Genomic DNA, 24,771 nt, shown 5'->3' with positions numbered 1-24,771 from the left:
TCCATGGCGTGGGAGGGGCGAGAGCCCCTCCGAGATTGGATCTGTCTCTCTATCTCTCTCTGTTTCTGCGTTCGCAGATTCTACCCTTCCACTGTTTCTTATATTCCCGGAGATCCGTAACTCCGATTGGGCTGAAATTTTAACACGATCTCTATCCGGATATTAGCTTTCTTGCGGCGAAAGAAGGGCACCAATCGCCTTATGGGGTGTCCACGAGGGTCAGGGGCGCGCCCCCTGCCTCGTGGGCCCCTCGAGCATCGTCTCGCGTTGATTTGACTTCTCAAAAATCACATATATTCCAAAAAAATCTTCATCCATTTTTACCCGTTTGGACTCCGTTTGATATGGATTTTCTACGAAACAAAAAACATGCAACAAACAGGAACTGGCATTGGGCACTAGATCAATATGTTAGTCTCAAAAATAGTATAAAAAGTTGCCAAAAGTATATGAAAGTTGTAGAATATTGGCATCGAACAATCAAAAATTATAGATACGACAGAGACGTATCACTCCACGACTAAGTCCTTTGACAAGGACATCTGCCGTGAGAAACCCACGATAGTTGGCGCCCACCGTGGGGCTATCGCACGATGGTTTTGAGTTCTTGAAGGGCAGCTTCGAAGGACTCAAGGGATACGCTGTGGGCCGGATGACAAAGAGTCGTCGCGACAAGCTCTACATCGACGACGCGGGATGGGGTCCCGAGGCCGGTTCAATCGAATACGGGTACCGGGCCCCCTTTGGTGGGATTCACGTCTTCATCGGCAAGATCGGTGAACCGGACCCTGAGCCGGAGACCTGCACCGACATCATTGAGACGGCTCAGCGTGCAAGCCCTGCCCAGGTTCAGCCCACAACAAGGCATGTTTTCGTAGGTGTCATCCATGGAGCGGAATATGAGGGTGGACCGGCATCTGATGGGGAAACCGTTGTCTGTTTTGATGACGAGTCTTCAACCGGAGAGACCGAGTCGCTGTATCAGCTGCATGACGGCCGGATCAGTGGAGGTTCCGATGGTAACAGTATTCCGGACCCCCTCGATCTGCCAAGTCGGGTCGTGGTCTTCATGGCCGGTACACAACCAGCGCAACACTCTTCTACCACTGCGGCGATGCTCTCCGGTTCAGTAATAGCAACGCCAGCGGGAGCAGGGGCTCTGCGCCGCCTCCGGCTCAGGTTTTGTCTGATTTTTCGATGCTTTGGCAACATTGATGGCAACAGAAGTGGATGCGGCAACCCGAGATCAGCACAATGCGAAGATTACAAAGGTGAAGGATCAGATAACTCAGGCTAAAGCGGACCTAGCAGTAGAGAATGCCAGGATGGCTACATAACGGGCCGAGTTGGAAGCTCAGGCCTACCGGCTTAGGCTGGATCAGAGTGCCTCAGAGGATGTCATGAGGAGGAGATACCGGTCGCCCCTCCCACCAGGTTACGAGCCAAGAAATCTCTTTAACATGCCAGGAGCAGGAACCAGTAACCAACCGGTGGGAAACCGGACTGAGGCATCGGGAACAGGAGCGCCGGTTCAGCCGATGAACCCCCCTCGTTAGAACAACATTGTGCCACAGTATGTTCCGATGCCCCCGGGGCATTACTCCAACCCGTTGGATAACATTGTGGCCGCCGCTTCACGATTGGCAGCCCTCCCAATGGATGGCGAGTCACCAGTGGCGATTGAGACACAACGGGCTAGAGAGCTCCTTCAGACAGCTTTAAACCAGCAGTAGGCTTATTCGCATAGTCGCGAGAGGATTCACTCCACCCCCCCCATCCGAGTCGGAGCTACTATAGGCATGTTGAGGATGAACTGGCCGTGTCAAGCAGTGCACGTCACCATAACTCGTCGCGAGGACATAACCCGACAGGTGGTCGTGCTAATGCGCAGGATGTGGTGGATCATGGTCGTGCACGTCGAGAAACCGAGTTAGCAGCTCAGCACGCAGCTCGTCAACTTACTCCGGTTCGTCCTACCGCTTCAGTGGAGCTAGGTGTGGTCTTCAGTTCTTTAGGGGTGCCGTGTCTCACCCCCGCTTTGTGCAATGTACGGCTACCCAAGGATTTTAAAGGGCCTCGTAAGGTGCCCAATTACACCGCCGATTTGCAACCAGAGTCATAGATTGAGAGTTATGAGATGGCAATGGAGATGCTGGATGTGGATGAAGTGGTGTGTCCTAAATACTTCACCATGATGTTGGAGGGGACAGCTCGTACTTGGCTGAAGAGCTTACCGGTTAACTCTGTCGGGTCATGGGCTGAGTTAAAACACCGGTTTATCCAGAATTTTAAAGATACTTGTAAGCGGCCTATGTCGATTGTGGACCTGGATGCTTGTGTTCAAGAGGATGGGGAGTCTACAACCCATTGGGTGAAGCGAGTCTCAGCTATTCTGCATTCGTCAGACCGCATCAACACGGATACAACAGTTTTGACGTTGGAGGGCAATTGCTGGTTTCTACCATTAGAACTGAAGTTAGGAAGGCTTAAGCGTCACTGCAATGACATGTTAATGCTTATGGCCGCTTTGGTTAAATATGCCGATTCAGATAGTACCAAGGACCCTGACTCAGAGGAGGACAAACCGGGGAAAGGGAAGAAGAACGGCAACGCCAAGGGGCAGCGGCACAATCTGGCAGGTCATGGGAATAATGGTAAGCGCAAGGCAGGCAACAATTTCGACTTTGTGTCTAACACCAATGCTCAGGACAACGGTCAACATCGTAAGGGTAAACAGCCCCAGAGAGGCGGAGGATCAGGCCCCAATCTGGAGCGCCTGCTAAATCAACCTTGTCCAAAACACGGATCGAAGGAAAGGCCAGCTTCACATCTTTGGAAGGATTGTTTCATCATGCGGGAGTTCAAGAATTCCAATATGTTTCAATATGATAATGGCCCACCCGGTGGTTCAGGAGGCGGTTTCCATGGGCCGGGTTATGGAGGTGGCAGCTCCGGTTCAGGATTCCAAGGCAATCAGACCGGACATGGCAATCAAGGGAATCAGGGCAATCAAGGAGGTTATAACCATCAAGGGAATCAGCAGCAGCAATAGTCAGGTTATCAGAGCAATCCGAAGCAGTTGAATAGTGGGCAGTATCATGTCTTCACCACTAGCTTGTGTAAACGCGATCAGAAGCTTCACAAGAGGGCCGTGAACTCAGTTGAACCGGCAGTGCCTTAGTATTTGCGCTGGTCAGAGCAACCAATTTTATGGAGTCGAGAGGATCACCCACCCCGGGTTGATAATCCGGGTCATCTGGCCTTGGTGGTGGCACCTCAAGTTGGGGGGTATAAGTTCACCAAGGTGATTATGGATGGAGGAAGTAGTATCAATATCCTTTACTATGATACCTTCCGCCGTATGGGATTGACAGATAAGACTTTTAAACCATCGAACACCGTTTTTCACGGTGTGGTGCCTGGTAAGTCTGCGTATCCAATGGGCAAGATAGCCCTAGAGGTGGCTTTTGGAGATGATCATGCCTCAAGGTCAGAAACCTTGACTTTTGAGGTGGTGAAAATCCTGTTTGGACGACCGGCTTATGCCAAGTTCATGGCGAGGCCGTGTTATGTTTATCTGCAGCTTAAGATGCCAGGTCATAAGGGGACCATCACAGTACATGGGAGCAAGAAGATTGCTTTGGAATGTGAAGAAGGTGATGCAGCTTATGCTGAGTCAGTTTGTGCCACAGAGGAGCTAAAGTTTTATGAAGACAAGGTTGATCCGGCAGACATGACTTCTTTGAAAAAGCCAACTACGGAGCATGATCCGGCGTTGAAGTTTAAATCGGCCACAGACACTAAGATGGTTGATTTTGTTCCTGGCGATTCATCCAAGCAGTTCAGCATGAGCGCTAACTTGGATCCCAAATAGGAAAGCACGCTCATCGAGTTCATCTGTGAGAACCGGGATATCTTTTCATGGAAGCCTTCTCACATGCCATGTAACACCCCGTATGTAACATGCCATATTTGTATTCCAACTCTTGCCAATTCCGGCACTAAGTTATGATATTTCCTCGTTGTCGGGTTTTTGACTTCGTGTGCTTTTGTCTTTGTCATGCATCTCATATAATGTCATCATGTGCATTGCATTTGCATACGTGTTCGTCTCATGCATCCGAGCATTTTCCCCGTTGTCCGTTTTGCATTCCGACGCTCCTATGTCCTCCGGTGTCCCTTTCTACCTCTTTTCATGTGTGGGTATTAAACGTTCTTGGATTGGACTGAGACTTGTCATGCGGCCTTGGTTTACTACCGATAGACCACCTGTCAAGTTTCGTGCCATTTGGACTTCGTTTGATACTCCAACGGTTAACCGAGGGACCGAAAATGCCTCGTGTGTGTTGCAGCCCAACACCCCTCAAAAGTGGCCCAAAACCCACCTAAACCTCCTCCATCATCTAGGCTGTTCGATCACGATCGCGTGGCCGCAAACCGTGCTCAATTTGGAGCCTCCTAGCTCCCTCTACCTCTATATATAGATCTCCCCCCGAAATTTTCGGGCAAACCCTAGTCCCCTCCCTCTCCACGCGCCGCCGGAAAAATTCCGTCAAGCCGGACACGTCCGCTTCACCCCGCCGCCGCCACGTGCCGCGCTGGGATTTGCTGCCTACGCGCTCCACTTCGCCGCCGCCGCGCGGGCCTACCAGGCCCGACACCGGCCCTCCCCGCGCCCCGCCCGGGACGCGTCCCTTCCGCCCGAGCCCTGCTGAGCGCCGCCCGCCTCCCTACCGCTCTGCCGCGCGACATCGCCGGCGACGCCCCGCTCCGTCCCAGCCACCCGGCGCCGCCGCCTCGCCGCCCCCTCGTTGACCGCGCCCAGTCGGACTCTGGCGAACCCCGCGCCCCTCTCCGGCGAGGATCCGGCCGCCCCCGCAGCGAACTCCGGCGAACAACGAAGTCTCCGGCGAGTTCTAGTTCATCCTCGAAGTGCAAGCCGCCGGATCCATATCTGGATCGTGCGGGTTGACTTTTTACCCCGAACCCTAATTTTTTATGTGAATTTCATCATGTCATAACTTCATCACCATTGCTCCGATTCGTGTGTGTAGCATATCTAAATGTTCGTCTCGACGAGTAATTCATTTCATCTCATTACATCATGTTCATTTGAGCTCATCTTGATGTCCTAAATGCTGTTGTAAGAGTGCTAGTTTCTGTTAGTTTCAGATTCATATCAGTAATTGGATATTTGTCATTTTTGCCATGATCGATGTGTGCCTCCTATGATATTGAGCTCTACATGTGTTTTGATGTATGCCATGCCATCTTTACAAGGGTGTATGCCATGTATTTTTGTGATTTCTGTGGTGACTAGCACAAGCATGCAAAGTAGCTGACATAATGTTGCTGATTTCAGGGACTTAGAAATATTCTAAGTCTTTGCCCTGTTTATATTTTTATGCCATGTGTTCATGTTGACACAGAGTGATCCATGCCTCTTTTGAGCATGATCAGTAAGGATGTTTTGTAGATGTTGTGGTGCTCTATCCATCCATGTCTTTGTTTGCATTTATGGAGCATCCTAGCTTGAGTCAATCGAGCTCTTCTTTTGCTATAAAATGTTACTGGCAGAATGTTTACATGTTAAGCATTTTTTGCCGAGGTTATTGTAGTTGATCCATGCATGCTATGTTGTTGTTCTTGCCAGGTCTAGCTTCTATGCCATGTCTACTTGCTAGGTGTACGTTTAGTTTCTCATGCCATGCCTTGTGGTGAGTGCACCAAGCTCGTAAACATGCTTACTTGATATCTGTTTTGCCATGTTCCAGTTTTTCACTAAGTCTGAATCTGTTAACGATAATTGCTATGTTCACATGGATGCCATTATATGATCCCTTTTGGCTTATGGTCAGTAAGGGATTTTTGTTGTAGGCCTTGTGTAGCTTCATGCCATGCCTTGCTTTGCCATGATACGTTCCTGTAGCATGTTGTTATCTTGCTCTAAACATTGCTTCCTGATGTTAAATTCCTGACATGCTGTTAATTCCACTAAGTCTGAAACCTGTTATCTTTTGCTCTTTTGCCATGCTTGTTTGAACCTGCTATTGAGGGAATTAGCCGTAGCTCAGTGTTCATCTTTTTTCAAGCATCTTGTGTGGATCCCTGCCATGTATTTTGTTGCTATGTTAGAGTGCAGTAGCTTGTTGTTCTTGATGCATTTAGATGGTCTCGCTTGTTAATCACAAATCAGTGCCATATTTGTTTTGCTTGTCATTTCCAAACCGTGCATCCGATTCCAGTGATCTTTACATCGATTTCAACCGAAATCAACTCCTCTTTCCAGTGGAACTCTTGGTTTTCCAAGTTGATGCCAGGTTCAATCATTCCTTTCCAAAGCATGCATATGCATCACATATCGCATCCCGCATATCATGCCATGTTTTGCATCATGTTGTTTGTGCGTTGCACGTGGTTGATTGTGTCTCCCTTTGCTTGTGTTCTTTCTTGGGTAGAGCCGGGAGACGAGTACGTGATCGAGGAGTCCGTTGAGTACGCTTATGAGGATCAAGCTAATGTCAACTCGAAGAACTTTGCAGGCAAGATGACCATACCCTCGAAATCACTTCTATCTTTGCTTGCTAGATGCTCGCTCTTTTGATATGCCTATGCTACGATACCTACCACTTGCTTATCATGCCTCCCATATTGCCATGTCAAACCTCTAACCCACCTTGTCCTAGCAAACCGTTGTTTGGCTATGTTACCGCTTTGCTCGACCCCTCTTATAGCGTTGCTAGTTGCACGTGAAGATTGGAGTTTGTTCCTTGTTGGCACAGGTTTATTGTTGGGATATCATTACCATATCTTGTCTATTTTAATGCACCTATATACTGGGTAAAGGGTGGAAGGCTCGGCCTTATGCCTGGTGTTTTGTTCCACTCTTGCCGCCCTAGTTTCTGTCATACCGGTGTTATGTTCCTTGATTTTGCATTCCTTACACGGTTGGGTTATAATGGGAACCCCTTGACAGTTCGCCTTGAATAAAACTCTTCCAGCAATGCCCAACATTGGTTTTACCATTCGCCACCTAGCCTCTTTTTCCCTTGGGTTTCCGGAGCCTGAGGGTCATCTTTATTAACCCCCCCCCCCCGGGGCCAGTGCTCCTCTGAGTGTTGGTCCAAACTGAGCTGCTTGCGGGGCCACCTCGGGGAAACTTGAGGGTTGGTTTTACTTGTAGCTAGTCTCATCTGAGTGTGTCCTGTGAACGAGATATGTGCAGCTCCTATCGGGATTTGTCGGCACACTCGGGCGGCTTTGCTGGTTTAGTTTTACCATTGTCGAGATGTCTTGTAACCGGGATTCCGAGTCTGATCGGGTTGTCTTGGGAGAAGGAATATCCTTCGTTGACCGTGAGAGCTTGTGATGGGCTAAGTTGGGACACCCCTGCAGGGATTTGATCTTTCGAAAGCCGTGCCCGCGGTTATGGGGAGATGGGAATTTGTTAATGTTCGGTTGTAAAAAACCTAAAGCTTAACTTAATTAAAATGAATCAACTGAGTGTGTGGCCGCGATGGTCTATTTTCGGCAAAGTCCGGGAAGAGAACACGGTCTCGTGTTATTCTTGATCGTAGGTTGTTCTAGGATCACTTCTTGATCATGGTTCATCGACCGTGCCTTTGCCTTCTCTTCTCGCTCTCTTTTGCGTATGTTAGACACCATATATGCTAGTCGCTCGCTGCAGCTCCACATCATACTTTTACCCTTCTTATAAGCTTAAATAGTCTTGATCGCAGGGGTGTGAGACTGCTGAGTCCCCGTGACTCACAGATTACTTCCAAACCAAATGCAGGGACCGATGATACCGCTCCAGGTGATTCAACTGAGCTCAAGTGGGAGTTCGATGAGGACTCAGGACGATACTACGTTTCCTTTCCAGACGATCAGTAGTGGTGCCCAGTTGGGGCGATCGGGGACATTGTTGCACTTGGGGTTTATCTTCATTTCGGTTCCGTAGTCGGACCTTGAGTGTAACTGGATGAATGTAATGATATTTATGCTATTTGTGTGACGTGGCGAGTGTAAGCCAACTATGTATCTCTTTCCCTTATGTATTACATGGGTTGTTGTGAAGATTACCTCACTTGCGACATTGCTTTCAATGCGGTTACACCTCTAAGTCGTGCTTTGACACGTGGGAGATATAGCCACATCGAGGGTTTTACAAGTTGGTATCAGAGCCTTCCCCGACTTTAGGAGCCCCCTGCTTGACTGAATCGCTGGCGTTGTTGAGTCTAGAAAAATATTTTGAGTCATTTACGATTATATATATCGGATAGTAGGATTCTTTTTACTCCTCAGTCCCTTCGTGTAACATCCCAAATTTTCAATTTGGAATGTTATACATTAGACCATCATTGCATATCATAATTTATTTGCTTTTTGTTTGATCCTAGAAATTTCTACGCAACTCAAGGACCCACGGAGAGAGTTGGGGAATTCATTATTTTCATATTTGAGTTTTCTCAAACTGTGAGAATAGGATCATTTGATTTTAATTATTTTATCATCAGTTATTTCTATTACAAAAATATGAGAGAGGGAATAAAATGACTTTCTGAAAATAAAGAAATATTGAGGATTTAAAAATAAAATCAAATAAGATTTTATTTCGGAGTTTTTTGATATTTTATTTGAATTTAGGAAAAATGTGCGTTTTTCAAAATTGCATTTAGGCCCCAAATAAATGTCCACCTTGTGCGTCTTGATTTTAGAAGCCCGGGAAAATTTATTTCGGGATTTTTGGAGTCCATTTAGTATTTCTTTTATTTGTTTTTATGCCTGGAATAAATAAATAAAAAAAGCGAACCGACTTTGGGCGTACCCGAGCGGGACTCCGCCCGGGGGCCGCCTTTAAATAGCCGCCGCCCGAGCCGCCCCAGCCCACCAGAGCCGCCGCCAACCCTAACCCTAGCCGCGCCTCGATCCGCGCGCCCGCCGTCGCCGCCGAAGCCACCGCCGACCCGCCTCCAGAGGTAAAAAAAGAAAAAAAAAGGGTCGCAGTTTTATTTTTTTTATTTTCGGTTTTTTTAAATAGATCAGTTTTTCCGATTTAAATAGATCAGTCTTTTCACGATCAGTTTTTCCGATTTAAATAGATCAGCTTTTCACGATCAGTTTTTTCGATTTAAATAGATCAGTTTTTTTAAATAGATCAGTTTTTCCGATTTAAATAGATCAGTCTTTTCACGATCAGTTTTTCCGATTTAAATAGATCGCCGACCCGCCTCCCGAGCGTTTGTCCGTTCGTTCGTTCTAGCAAACGTTCGTCGTTTTTCTTTTTTCTCGGATTAAATCCGCGATTTTCTGATCATGATTCCTGATCCGATTTTCGTTTTAGTATAACTTTTCGCTCCTTTATCGGAATCAGGCGATTCAAGCGACTGGAGTTTTGTATCGAAACCCTCTAACCGTTTAACCAACTTAAACATGTGTTTGCCACTGTAAAAATTGCCCTAGATCCAGAATAGTAAACGAATCTTGTTTCTTTTGCCGTTTGACTTTCATTGCTTCATTTCATTTGATTCTTTTTGCAAAGCGGAGTTCTTAAGTTGAACTTTCTGGTTAGATCTCTTATTCGAGTTTTACCTGTGCATTAGATGAATACTTATTGTATGCTTGTTTGTTTGTCTGCGATAGAATACACGGAGTGCGCCGCATGTTACTTCGAATCTCTAGGTTTCGCGGATCATTAGCAAGGCAAGTAACACTTTGATCATACCTTCTACTACCCAGTTTTATTGCATTAGATCAATCCTCAAACATTGCATGATTAGGATCTAATTAAATTGTGGGATGGGAAGTAGTTGAGGTAGTACCTATTACCTGTTTATTATCAAACCTTTGGGAGTTACTTCTACGTTTGCCTATTATGCCATGCTATGCTTGTAGACGTGGATTGGGTGAGTGATATCCATGACAGATGTGAGTTTGTTAATTAATGGTTTATCTAAGGTGGCAACTTAAACACACATCTGGGTGGATTGAGGTACCTGGGTATTCCAGGATTGCCTGTTTTTCTTTATGGACCGCCACCCAGGCCCAAAGGGATCATGAGATTATTCATACTAGAAACTTCCGTGTGCAGCCACAAGCTATTATGGGCTCTAGCATAGTTGATTAAGTCGTGCGAACTCTTACAGGGTAGACTAGCAGATGTAGGGGAAAGTATGTGTAACGGTCTATCCATCGTAAGGTGCTAGCGCTTCTGAAAGACTATGTCTCGGTCATCCGTTTCTCAAACACCATGTAGTGCGAGAAACCAAACGGAGGCGATCGAGTCTTGTGGGGAAAAGTGCGCAAACCTCTGCAGAGTGTATAAACTAATCATGGTTAGCCGTGTCCCCGGTTATGGACATCTTGAGTATCTAGTACTTGGATTATCATGTGAATCTCAACATGTTACTCTAAATTAATTTTGTTGGGTTTTGTTAATGATGATGCTTAATTGGGATTGAGAATGTTGTCAACCATACTCAATGTTTAACAACTACCATGATAGTTAAATAAAATTTATTCCTTTGCAGTAGGGAAAAATTGGCTTTACGCAAAACTGTAACCATAGAGCTTTTCACCAGCCAAATATGCATATAGTATAGCTGTTTCATTCCATTACTCTCTATGTGTTACTTTGCCAGCATATTCCATGTGCTGACCCGTTTTGGGCTGCAACGTTAATGTTGCAGACTTTTCAAACGACGATTACAGAGTTTTTAGGTCGTGGTTCCATACTCAGTGATGCCGTTGGAGTTGATGGACTCACTTATCTTCCAAGCCTTCCGCTGTTATAGTTTTTAGATGGCCTTAAGCCATATTTATTGTAATAAGTTCTCTATTGAGACACTCGATGTAATAAGTGTGTGATTGCTACTCTGTTATAAATCCTCCGAGTACTGTGTGGTGTCAACATTATTGATCCAGGGATGACACCTGAGCATAGAGATCCGACTGTTTGAGGTCTGGTCGCTACAGAGATGGTATCAGAGCACACGCTGGCTGTAGGACACGACCACTAAGCTAAAGACCTAGATCACTATCCACTCTCTTTTCTTCTGACCTCTCATCTTTTCTACTCTTTAGGATGGCGGATGCAAGGAACAAGTTCATGCAACCAGATGAAGATACACGCTTTGGACGCCGCTTGAAGGAAGTCACTAGATACCTGAATATAGGAGTACCAAGCTTCACCGGAACCTACAACGCCACTTTACCTGAAGAAGAGTGCTGGATGATTCAAGTTCAAGTTCCAGGAAGGACGTTCATGCCCGTCACTGAGCCCATAGAGTTTTCTTTTGATGCACCAACTTGGAGTCTAGGAAAGAGCATGGTATCTCACATCGCCATGGGACGCATTGGAGAAGTCTACCGCAATGACCTCAAGGATACTATCTACTAGATTTGTGGGCGCCGAGATGAGCACTGGGAGATGATCAGCACCAGAAAGGATAGATCAATTGCAGCTTTTATCTAGGAGTTAAACCAGCACATTCGACGACAGGAGAACCAGATGTGCGCCGACATGATAGACCTGAAGAAGGCAAGGACAAGAATCAAGGAACTGGAGGAAGAACTCAAGGCTACACATGAAGATTATGAAGAAGAAATTGAAGTATTAGTGGATAAGAATGCCGACCTAACAATGAAGATCGGAATATTTATGGGAGGCCCTACACCAGTAGATGAAGACGAAGAACCCAAGGAGATTCGCCCGGAAGACTACATCATCATCGACGACACCGACTCGGACCCAGATGATAGCGATGATGACTATGTTGATGAAGCCAGAGCAGATATCATGGAGTCTGCAACCGAAGAATATTTCTAGTAGACCACCTCATCAGTAGTAGTAGTCCACCATGTAAATACAATAGTCCGAGCACTTCTGCGATAGTTAGATCGATTGTATTCCCTTGTTTGATTGAATGAAGTGAATTGTTTGCTTTTGCCTCATGTGCATATGGGTAGTGTTTTCTCTTTAAACCCCCTCTATTCTTAAATCTCATCTTTTCTAAACCCTTAGATGCCTTCGAGACGTGACCCCGGATTTACCTTTCCATCGGAGCTCACCCAGTTGATCCAGCAGCAGAACACATTGATGCAGTTGCTAGTTCAGAATCAGAATCAGGGGAACAACAACAACCCACCACCACCACCACATGTTGATCACATAGCCCGTTTTCTTAGGCTGAATCCGCCGGTGTTTTCCGGTAGCACCGAGCCGATAGTAGCAGATGATTGGCTCCACAAGACAGCTAGAGAGTTGACCACAGCAGGATGCACAAATGCGGAGAAGGTGAAGTTTGCCGCGCATCAGCTTGAAGGACCCGCAGCATCATGGTGGGAGAATTTCACAGTCACTTTCCATGTCGACACTGTCACATGGGACCAGTTTCAGCCCATGTTTCAGCAGGAGCTATGGCCATGAAGAAGCGTGAGTTTCGCAATTTGCGCCAAGGAGGACGGATAGTTGGCCAGTATGTGGAGGACTTTAGTAAATTAGCACGTTATGCCCCAGATGACGTTGCTACGGATGCAGCTAAGCAGGAGAAGTTTCTGGAAGGACTGAATGATGAGTTGAGCATGCAGTTGATGGTAGCAACCTTCAACAACTACCAGGAGTTGGTAGACCGTGCTCTTATGATTGAAGGCAAGCAGCAGCAAATTGAGAACCGCAAGAGGAAGTATGGACAAGGGAAGTACAATTCTGGAGCCCAGCAGAAGCCACGTTTTACCCCTAGGTCAGGAGGACATTTTCATCATACCCATGGAGGAGGTAGCTCGCACAATCACAACGGCACCAAGAATGGTAATGGCAATGGAGGAAGAAACGGCCAGAACCGTACCAACCCATCAACCCCAGCCAAGAAGGACCTGAGCCAAGTCACTTGCTTTAAGTGCCAGAAGACTGGACATTATGCCAATGAATGTCCTAAAGGCCAGAATGGCAATGGAAGCTCTGGGAAGAAGCCGAACCCTTTCAACAGGGGACAGGTGAACCACGTTAATGTGGAGGAGGTTGAAGAGCATACGGATGCCGTAATCGTTAAGTTTTTGGTTAAGTCATTTACTGCACTCGTTCTTTTTGATACTGGTGCATCGCATTCATACATATCAAGGGGATTTGTGGATAAGTATACCCTGCCCACTAAAGTTCTTAGAACACCTATGCTAGTAAGCTCACCAGGAGTGGAGTATATGGCAAGTGCCATTGAGTATAGGTAGGCATGTGTTTCCCTCGGATTTAATCATTTTGGAATCACAAGGATTGGATGTAATTCTAGGTATGGATTGGCTGTCGATGTACGGAGGAAACATCGATTGCGCAAGTAAGGCAATTTTTCTTACCACCCCAGAAGGGAGAAGGATCAAGTATGTATCCCGACATGTGCCAAAAGGGACTCAAGTAAATTGTTTAACAGGAGTTGTGCAGGAGGAAGTACCAGTGGTAAGGGATTTCCCTGAAGTATTTCCAGAGGAGTTGCCAGGCATGCCACCGGATAGAGATATTGAGTTTTTGATTGAGCTATTGCCAGGCACAGGGCCAATATCAAAGAGACCATACAGGATGACTGCAAAGGATTTGGTGGAGATTAAGAAGCAGATTAAGGAGTTATTGGATAAAGGATATATTCTCCCAAGTTCTTCGCCTTGGGGATCGCCAGTACTTCTAGTGGAGTGGAAGGATGAATCGTTAAGGATGGTTGTTGATTATCGAGGATTGAATGAAGTAACCATCAAGAACAAGTACCCACTACCAATGATCAATGATCTGTTTGATCGATTGCAAGGAGCTAAGGTATTTTCCAAGATCGATCTGCGATCAGGATACCACCAGTTGAAGATTCGAGAACAGGATATACCTAAGACAGCTTTTACCACCAGGTATGGGTTGTACGAGTATACCGTTATGTCATTTGGTTTGACTAACGCACCTGCATATTTTATGAACATGATGAACAAAGTGTTTATGGAGTTCTTGGATAAGTTCGTCGTGGTGTTCATTGATGATATTCTGGTTTACTCGAAAAGTGAAGAGGAGCATAAGGAACATTTGCGATTGGTACTTGAGAAGCTCAGAGAACATCAGTTGTATGCCAAGTTCAGCAAATGTGAGTTTTGGTTAAAGGAAGTAGGATTCCTCGGACATGTTATATCCGGAGAAGGTATAGCAGTAGATCCCACTAAGGTTGATACTGTGACAAATTGCGAAGCGCCAACAACAGTTGGAGAGATCCGGAGTTTTCTTGGACTCGTAGGGTACTACCGGAGATTTATTGAGAATTTCTCAAAAATTCCAAAACCTATGACTGAGTTATTAAAGAAGGATACCAAGTTCATATGGACTGAGGAGTGTGAGGCTAGTTTCCAGGAGTTGAAGAAACGCTTGATTACTTCACCAGTGTTGATTTTGCCAAACCAGACCAAGGATTATGAGGTGTACTGCGACGCTTCACGTCGAGGACTTGGAGCAGTGCTTATGCAGGAAGGGAGAGTTGTTTCATACGCCTCAAGACAACTTAAGCCTCATGAGTTGAATTATGCTACGCATGATTTGGAGTTAGCAACCGTAGTGCATGCACTGAAGACTTGGAGACATTTCCTCATTGGAAATCATTGTGTGGTGTACACGGAGTTTGAAGTACATTTTCACGCAGAAGGAGTTGAACCTCAGACAAAGGAGATGGTTGGAGCTCATCAAGGATTATGATATGAGATTGCATTACCATCCTGGAAAGGCTAATGTAGTAGCTGACGCATTGAGTCGCAAAAGCCATGTCAATACACTAATGACGGGAGAAATACCAAGGGAGTTAGCCGAAAATCTTCGTGAGCTATGTTTGGAAATAGTTCCAAGAGGCTATGTAGCAGCATTGGAGATTTAGTCAAGTTTGATGGATAGAATCAGAGAAGCTCAGAAGACTGACAAGGAGATTGCCTCCATAAAGGAGAAAATGAGCGAAGGAAAGGCTAAAGGATTTCGTGAGGATGAGCACGACACCCTATGGTTTGAAGACCGTGTTTATGTGCCCAATGACCCGGAGATCAGGAAGTTGATTCTGCAAGAGGCACACGATTCACCATATTCGATTCACCCAGGAAGTACCAAGATGTATTTGGATTTGAAGGATATTTTCTGGTGGACCGGAATGAAGAAAGATATTGTGAAGTATGTAACAGTTTGTGATGTATGTCAGAGAGTAAAGGCAGAGCACCAGAAGCCAGCAGGATTGCTACAGCCATTGCCGATACCCAAATGGAAGTGGGATAAGTTAGGCATGGATTTTATCACGGGATTACCCAGGACTCGTTCAGGCTATGACTCGATTTGGGTTGTAGTTGATCGGTTGACGAAATTAGCTCATTTCATCCCGGTAAAGACCACTTACACCAGTGCTAAGTTGGCAAAGATATACATGACCAGGATTGTATGCTTACATGGAGTTCCAAGGAGTATAGTATCAAATAGAGGAACCCAGTTTACCTCAAAGTTCTGGAATCAGTTGCACGAAACTTTGGGTACCAGGCTAGAGTTTAGCACAGATTTTCATCCACAGACGGATGGACAGACCGAGAGAGTCAATCAGATTTTGGAGGACATGCTGAGAGCTTGTGCGCTAAATTACGGATCTAGTTGGGACGAGAATTTGCCGTATGCCGAATTCTCTTAAAACAATAGCTATCAATCTAGTTTAAAGATGGCCCCTTTCGAAGCCTTGTACGGAAGGAGGTGCAAGACACCGTTGTCGTGGGATGAAGTTGGAGACCGCCAGTTATTTGGACCTGACTTGATTAAGGAGTCTGAACAGAAGGTGAAATTGATTCGCGATAGGCTCAAGATAGCCCAGTCCAAACAAAAAAGTTATGCAGATTCTAAACGCAAGGAGACAGTTTATGAAGTTGGAGATAGAGCTTATCTTCGAGTATCCCCACTTCGGGGAACAAAGCGCTTTGGTGTTAAGGAAAAGTTAGCGCCACGATTTGTAGGACCATACCGAGTATTGGAACGTATGGGAGAAGTGGCCTACAAGTTGGAATTGCCTGAAGGATTGACAGGAGTTCATGATGTGTTCCACGTTTTTAGTTGAAGAAGTGCCACGCAGAGATGGCTGACATACCCTTGAGAGACACAGTTCCATTGGAAGCAATTCGGTTGGACGGTGATTTGACCTGTGAGGAGAAACCTTTTAAGATTCTCGAGTTTGCCAGCCGAGTCACCCACAGCAAGGTTATCAAGTTTTGTAAGGTTTAGTGGAGCCACCACACGGAGGATGAAGCCACCTGGGAGCGAGAGGAAGATTTGCTCAAGGACCACCCTCACCTATTTTTTAGCCAACCTGAATCTCGAGGGCGAGATTCATCTTAAGGGGGGTAGATTTGTAACATCCCAAATTTTCAATTTGGAATGTCATACATTATACCATCATTGCATATCATAATTTATTTGCTTTTGGTTTTATCCTAGAAATTTCTACGCAACTCAAGGACCCACGGAGAGAGTTGGGGAATTCATTATTTTCATATTTGAGTTTTCTCAAATTGTGAGAATAGGATCATTTGATTTTAATTATTTTATCATCAATTATTTCTATTACAAAAATATGAGAGAGGGAATAAAATGACTTTCCAAAAATAAAGAAATATTGAGGATTTAATAATAAAATCAAATAAGATTTTATTTCGGAGTTTTTCAATATTTTATTTGAATTTAGGAAAAATGTGCATTTTTCAAAATTGCATTTAGGCCCCAAATAAATGTTCACCTTGTGCGTCTTGATTTTAGAAGCCCGGGAAAATTTATTTTGGGATTTTTGGAGTCAGTTTAGTATTTCTTTTATTTTTTTCTGCGTGGAATAAAAAAATGCGAACCGACTTTGGGCCATACCCGAGCAGGACTCCGCCCGGGGGCAACCTTTAAATAGCCGCCGCTCGAGCCGCCCCAGCCCACCAGAGCGGCCGCCAACCCTAACCCTAGTCGCGCCTCGATCCACGCGCCCGCCGCCGCCGCCGGAGCCGCCGCCGACCCGCCTCCCAAGGTAAAAAAAGAAAAAAAGAAAAAAAGGTCGCGATTTTATTTTATTTTTTAGTTTTGGTTTTTTTAAATAGATCGGTTTTTCTGATTTATTTATTTAGTGAGCGTTCGTCCATTCGTTCGTTCTAGCGAACGTTCGTCGTTTTTCTTTTTTCTCGGATTAAATCCGCGATTTTCTGATCGCGATTCCTGATCCGATTTTCGTTTTAGTATAACTTTTCGCTCGTTTATCGGAATCAGGCGATTCAAGCGCCTGGAGTTTCGTCTCGAAACCCTCTAACCGTTTAACCAACTTAAACAAGTTTTTGCCACTGTAAAAAATTACCCTAGATCCAGAATAGTAAACGAAGCTTGTTGTCGTTTGACTTTCGTTGCTTCGTTTGATTTGATTCTTTTTGGAAACTGGAGTTCTTAAGTTGAACTTTCTGGTTAGATCTCTTATTCGAGTTTTACCTGTGCATTAGATGAATACTTATTGTATGCTTGTTTGTTTGTCTGCGATAGAATACCCGGAGTGCGCCGCTTGTTACTTCAAATCTCTAGGTTTCGCGGATCAACAGCAAGGCAAGTAACACTTTGATCATACCTTCTACTACCCAGTTTTATTGCATTATATCAATCCTCAAACATTGCATGATTAGGATCTAATTAAATTGTGGGATGGGAAGTAGTTGAGGTAGTACCTATTACCTGTTTATTATCAAACCTTTGGGAGTTACTTCTACGTTTGCCTATTATGCCATGCTATGCTAGTAGACGTGGATTGGGTGAGTGATATCCATGACAGATGTGAGTTTTTTAATTAATGGTTTATCTAAGGTGGCAACTTAAACACACATCTGGGTGGATTGAGGTACCTGGGTATTCCAGGATTGCCTGTTTTTCTTTATGGACCGCCACCCAGGCCCAAAGGGATCATGAGATTATTCATACTAGAAACTTCCGTGTGCAGCCACAAGCTATTATGGGCTCTAGCATAGTTGATTAAGTCGTGCGAACTCTTAAAGGGTAGACTAGCAAATGTAGGGGAAAGTAGGTGTAACGGTCTATCCATCGTAAGGTGCTAGCGCTTCTGAAAGACTGTGTCTCGGTCATCCGTTTCTCAAAAACCATGTAGTGCGAGAAACCAAACGGAAGCGATCGAGTCTTGTGGGGAAAAGTGCACAAACCTCTGCAGAGTGTATAAACTAATCATGGTTAGCCGTGTTCCTGGTTATGGACATCTTGAGTATCTAGTACTTGGATTATCATGTGAATCTCAACATGTTACTCTAAATTAATTTTGTTGGGTTTTGTTAATGATGATGCTTAATTGGGATTGAGAATGCTATCAACCATTCTCAATGTTTAACAACTACCATGATAGTTAAATAAAATTTATTCCTTTGCAGTAGGGAAAAATTGGCTTTACGCAAAACTGTAACCATAGAGCTTTCCACCAGCCAAATATGCATATAGTATAGCTGTTTCATTCCATTACTCTCTATGTGTTACTTTGCCAGCATATTCCATGTGCTGACCCGTTTTGGGCTGCAACGTTAATGTTGTAGACTTTTCAGACGACGATTAAGGAGTTTTTAGGTCGTGGTTCTATACTCAATGATGCCGTTGGAGTTGATGGACTCACTTATCTTCCAAGCCTTCCACTGTTATAGTTTTTAGATGGCCTTAAGCCATATTTATTGTAATAAGTTCTCTATTGAGACACTCGATGTAATAAGTGTGTGATTGCTACTCTGTTATAAATCCTCCGAGTACTGTGTGGTGTCAGCATTACTGATCCAGGGATGACACCTAAGCATAGAGATCAGACTGTTTGAGGTCTGGTCGCTACACTTCGTCGCCCTGGTGAGGCATCCTGACGTAGAGTTTTGACTCTTCTCTTCTCAAATTTCACAAAAAAAAATTAGGATCACGCGGGTATCTTGGAATCATTCTGATGGTTTTGTGACGAGAACATTGTTCTTGGTGCCTCCTGACATTTAGGGGTTGTGGTAGTGTCCCGGGGAGTTGAGCTCCAAGGTGTTGTCGTCACAATTTTAACGTTGCAATTCTGGAATATCTGAGTTTCGCCGACATCGAAAATCTCTTTTATGCAGTTGTTGGTGAGATAACCTCGACGCCACCTAGTACTGGGGAGGGAGTTCGGGAGTATCGCCATAACTCGTATAACGGATGCTTTTCGAAGGTTGAGGTAAATGATTTCCGAAGGTTTCTTGGTTATGTGTTGAAGGATGGATACAGCTGGATGTAGAATTTGCTAGCTTTGGGTGAGATATTATGCTTCCCGTGTATCCCCAACACCTGATTGCATAACTGGAAAGGTTCGGGAGTTTCATAGGTGGGAATTCTTGTAGCTATAGTATTTCTTCTACGGATATTTAGTTTGTGATTGGGTAATCCTCACCAAGTATTTGTTCTTGTCTGTACCTTGTTGTTTTATTCTTCTACCTCTATCTTAGTGGCTTCTCAATTTATGGAAGTGTGACCATTTCTATTGGAATGCATTCGTTCATTTTGTTCGGATGTTAAGACTATATGTTGCAATTTCAATCCATTTGATTCAGCTTGAATATATGTCTGTCAAGATGCTAACGGATGTCACCCTCTTCAGGATGGCTCCTCCAACACGTCAGAATCCTGAACCGCCACCACCACCTCCACCTCCGGAGGCATGGCAAGTTGTGATGGCTGCTACCAATGCAAACACGCAGCTGATCATGTAAATTTTGCAAGAGCGCAACCAAGGCCATGGCAACAATCAGAATCAGTTTGCTACACTCAACCAGTTCGTCGCTAACTAGCCAAAGACCTTCAACAACTGTGTCAAGGCAACAAACGCTGATGATTGGCTCGTGGATATCTGCAAGCATTTCGAGTGCAACATCGTCAGGCCTGAGGACTTTGTCATGTTTGCCTCGTTCCGACTCAAAGACCAAGCTGCAGAATGGTTTCAGCAATACAAAGATTCCAAAGGAGGCCGTGTGATTACCTGGGATGAATTCCGTCAAGACTTCAAAGCTCACCACATTCCTCAGAGTGTTGTTGAGAGCAAGTGTGAGGAATTCCGCAACCTGAAGCAAGGCAGCCTGTTTGTTTACCAGTATACATCATGTTCCAGAAACTCGCTCATTTCACCAAGCAGGACGTCCCCGACGAGAAGAGCATGATTTACCAGTTCAGAGGTGGCCTCAGAGAAGATCTTCAACTTGCTCTTGTGCTTTTCGAGCCTCAGAAGTACGATGAGTTTTACAACATGGCACTGAAACAAGAGGCTGCTCAGCTTAAGTACGATGCTTCCAAGAAGCGAGTCAGAGATGCAACTCCTTCTTCCTCAACTCAAGTGGCTGCTTAGCAGCAAAAGTATTGGCTGCCTCCTCCTCCATTTCGTCAGCCTTATCAGCAGAAGAGCAAAGGCGGCAATGGATCTTCCCACCCACCCATCCCAGGCTTTCAGAACAAGACTTCATCTCAAGCTCCAAGATCAAGTGCTCCGTATCACCGTCCGCTCTCGAAGGTTACGTGCAACAAGTGTCAGTAGAAGGGTCACTATGCCAACAAATGTTTCAATCAGAGGCGTCTTCCTCCTCCTCCTCCTCCTGTGAGATCTGCCAGTATCGCAATGGTCAAGCATAATCCCAAGCACGCCAAGGTCAACATGATGAATCCAGCTCAGGCAGAGGACTCGTCAGATGTGATTATGGGTAACCTTCCTGTTAATGATATTCCAGCAAAAGTTCTTTTTGACTCTGGTGCATCGCATTCTTTCATGTCATTCCCTTTTGCATCGGAGCACAACTTTGGCACTAAGGCATTACCTAAAGCATTGCAAGTTGTTTCTCCAGCAAAGCGTTTGAGTTCTAGCATGATGGTCCCGGATAATTCAATCATGATGGGTGATTTCAAGTTTCTGGCTTCTCCAATGGTCCTTGGTAACTCGGATATCGATCTTATTCTCGGAATGGACTGGATTTCTAAGCACAAGGCTCAGCTTGATTGTGCTGCCAGACGGATTCAATTGACACATTCGTCTGAGGATGTAATCGTCTTTGTCGCTCGTGATAATACCATTCGACTATTTTCTCTCAATGAGAAGGGCGAGCTGGATGCCATCTCTCAGATTCCAGTCATTTGTGAATATCAAGATGTTTTTCGAGAAGAGCTTCCAGGAATGCCTCCGCACCGGCCAGTTGAATTCTTCATCGATCTTGAGCCTGGCACGGAACCTGTTTGCAAACGTCCTTACAAGCTTGGACCTAAAGAGTTGAAGGAGCTGAAGAAGCAACTCGATATTCAAGAGCGTATGGGTCTCATCCGAACAAGTTCTTCTCCATGGGGTTGTGGTGTTCTTTTTGTCAAGAAGAAGGATGGAACGGACCGACTTTGTGTCGACTACCGTCCATTGAACAAGAAGACCATAAAGAACAAGTACCCACTTCCCAACATCAATGAGCTTTTCAAACAACTCAAAGGTGCCCAAGTATTCTCCAAGCTTGATCTTCGTATGGGCTATCATCAAATTCGCATTCGTGAAGAAGATATCCCCAAGACAGCATTCAGAACAAGCTATGGTTCATATGAATACACTGGCATGTCTTTCGGCCTCGTCAATGCACCTCCAACATTCTCTCGCATGATGAATTTCATCTTCAATGACTACACAAATAACTTCGTCTTGGTCTACCTTGATGACATTTTGGTCTTTTCCAAGAACAAGGAGGATCATGCGAAGCATTTGAGATTGGTGCTGGATAAACTCAGAGAACATCAGTTCTACACGAAGTTTTCAAAGTGCGAGTTCTGGCTCGATGAGGTTCTCTACCTTGGGCATATCATTTCCGCCAAGGGCATAGCTGTTAATCCTAAGAAGGTGTCTGCAATTGTGAATTAGGAACCACCTCAGAATGTGAAGCAACTCCGCAGCTTCCTTGGGCTCGCAAGCTATTGTCGAAGGTTTGTTGAGAACTTCTCTAAGACCGCTAAGCCTCTTTCCAACCTCCTCCAGAAGCATGTGAAGTACGTCTGGTCGCCTGAATGTGACATCGCTTTCAACACCCTGAAAGAGAAGTTAGTTACTGCTCTAGTTCTGACTCCTCCTGATGAATCCAAACCGTTTGAGGTCTTCTGTGATGCTTCCCTTCAAGGTCTTGGTGCAGTGTTGATGCAAGAGAAGAAAGTTGTGGCCTATACCTCTCGCCAGTTGAAACCCAACGAAAAGAACTACCCCACTCACGACCTCGAGTTTGCGGCAGTCGTCCATGCTCTTTTAACTTGGAGACACCTCTTATTGGGAAGAAAAGTGGACATCTTCAATGATCATAGAAGTCTCAAGTACATCTTCACTTAGCCAAACCTCAACCTCAGGCAGACTCGTTGGGTCGAAATGATTCAAGAGTATAATCCGAGTATCGAATATACTCCAGGCAAGGCCAATGTAATTGCTGACGCATTGAGCAGGAAGACTTACTGCAACAGTTTGATTCTCAAGCCTTACCAACCAGAGCTTTGTGAAGCTTTCCGTAAACTCAATCTTCAAGTTGTTCCTCAAAGATTTCTTGCCAACCTCCAAGTCTCTCCTACTTTGGAAGATTAGATTCGCGAGGCTCAACTTCTTGATGCTATGGTGAAGAAGGTCAAGATTGGGATTGCCAAAAGTCAACCCAAGTACAAGTGTTATCGTCTTGATGACAAGGATACTCTATTCTTCGAGGATCGCATTGTTGTGCCTAAAGGTGACCTTCGTAAAGTCATTATGAACGAGGCTCACAATTCACTCCTCTCTATCCACCCTAGAAGTACAAAGATGTACCAGGACCTTAAGCGGTCGTATTGGTGGACTCGAATGAATCGCGAGATTGCTCAGTTCGTGAACGAATGTGATGTCTACAGAAGAGTGAAAGCAGAACACCAACGACCAGCTGGTCTCCTCCAACCTCTTGCCATTCCAGAATGGAAGTTTGGCCATATTGAGATGGACTTCGTGACTGGTTTTCCTAAGTCCAAGTGTGGCAATGATGCAATATTCATTGTCATCGACAAGCTCACCAAAGTGGCTCATTTTCTTCCTATCAAAGAATCTATCAGAGCAGCTCAATTGGCAGAGCTATATACCTCCAGGATTGTCTCCCTGCATGGCATTCCGCAGTTGATATCTTCAGATCATGGCAGCATCTTTACCTCCAAGTTCTGGGATTCTTTTCAGAAGGCCATGGGCACCAACATTCTCTTCAGCACAGCTTTTCATCCTCAAACTAGTGGCCAAGTCGAGCGAGTAAATCAAATTCTTGAAGATATGCTCAGGGCTTGCGTCATCTCTTTTGGTATGAAGTGGGAAGATTGTCTTCCATTTGCCGAGTTCTCCTATAACAACAGCTTCCAAGCGAGTTCGGGCAAGGCCCCATTCGAAATTCTCTATGGCAGGAAGTGTCGTACTCCTCTTAACTGGTCAGAAACCGGTGAACGCCAACTTCTTGGCAATGACTTGATCACAGAGGCAGAAGAAATGTGCAAAGTCATCCGTGATAATCTCAAAGCCGCGCAATCGCGCCAGAAGAGTTACTATGATAGCAAGCATCGTGACTTGGCTTTCGAGATCAGAGACCATGTCTACCTCCGTGTCTCTCCAATGAAAGGTACTCATCACTTCGATATCAAAGGGAAGCTTGCCCCTAGATACGTGGGTCCCTTCAAGATCATTGGCAAAAGAAGCGATCTCGCCTATCAACTTGAGCTTCCATCCAACTTTGCAAACATGCACGACATGTTTCACGTGTCTCAACTCTGCAAGTGTTTCAAGACTCCTGATCGCATCGTCAACTTTGAAGAGATTAATCTCCAAGAAGACATGTCTTATCATGAGCACCCAGTCGCTATTCTTGAAGAAGCTGAGCGCAAGACTCGCAACAAGTCTATCAAATTCCTGAAATTCAAGTGGTCACATCATTCTGACTATGAAGCCACCTGGGAACGCAAGGATCACCTCCGTTCTGAGTACCCGGAGTTTTTCCAGTCCTAGATCTCGGGACGAGATCCTTTCGTAGTGGTGGAGTGTTGTAACACCCCGTATGTAACATGCCATATTTGTATTCCAACTCTTGCCATTTCCGGCACTAAGTTATGATATTTCCTCGTTGTCGCGTTTTTGTCTTCGTGTGCTTTTGTCTTCGTCATGCATCTCATATCATGTCATCATGTGCATTGCATTTGCATACGTGTTCGTCTCATGCATCCGAGCATTTTTCCCCGTTGTCCGTTTTGCATTCCGATGCTCCTGTGTCCTCCGGTGTCCCTTTCTACCTCTTTTAGTGTGTGGGTATTAAACGTTCTCGGATTGGACCGAGACTTGTCATGCGGCCTTGGTTTACTACCGGTAGACCGCCTATCAGGTTTCGTGCCATTTGGACTTCGTTTGATACTCCAACGGTTAATCGAGGGACCGAAAAGGCCTCGTGTGTGTTGCAGCCCAACACCCCTCCAAAGTGGACCAAAACCCACCTAAACCTCCTCCATCATCTAGGCCGTTCGATTACGATCGCGTGGCCGCAAACCGTGCTCAATTTGGAGCCTCCTAGCTCCCTCTACCTCTACATATAGATCTCCCCCTGAAATTTTCGGGCAAACCCTAGTCCCCTCCCTCTCCACGCGCCGCCGGACAAATTCCGTCCGGCCGGACACGTCCGCTTCACCTTGCCGCAGCCACGTGTCACGCTGGGATTCGCCGCCCGCGCGCCCCACTTCGC

The sequence above is a fragment of the Triticum dicoccoides genome, chromosome 2A, assembly GCF_002162155.2.
Source record: "Triticum dicoccoides isolate Atlit2015 ecotype Zavitan chromosome 2A, WEW_v2.0, whole genome shotgun sequence".
Lineage (NCBI taxonomy): Eukaryota > Viridiplantae > Streptophyta > Magnoliopsida > Poales > Poaceae > Triticum > Triticum dicoccoides.
This window is presented reverse-complemented; position numbering follows the sequence as displayed.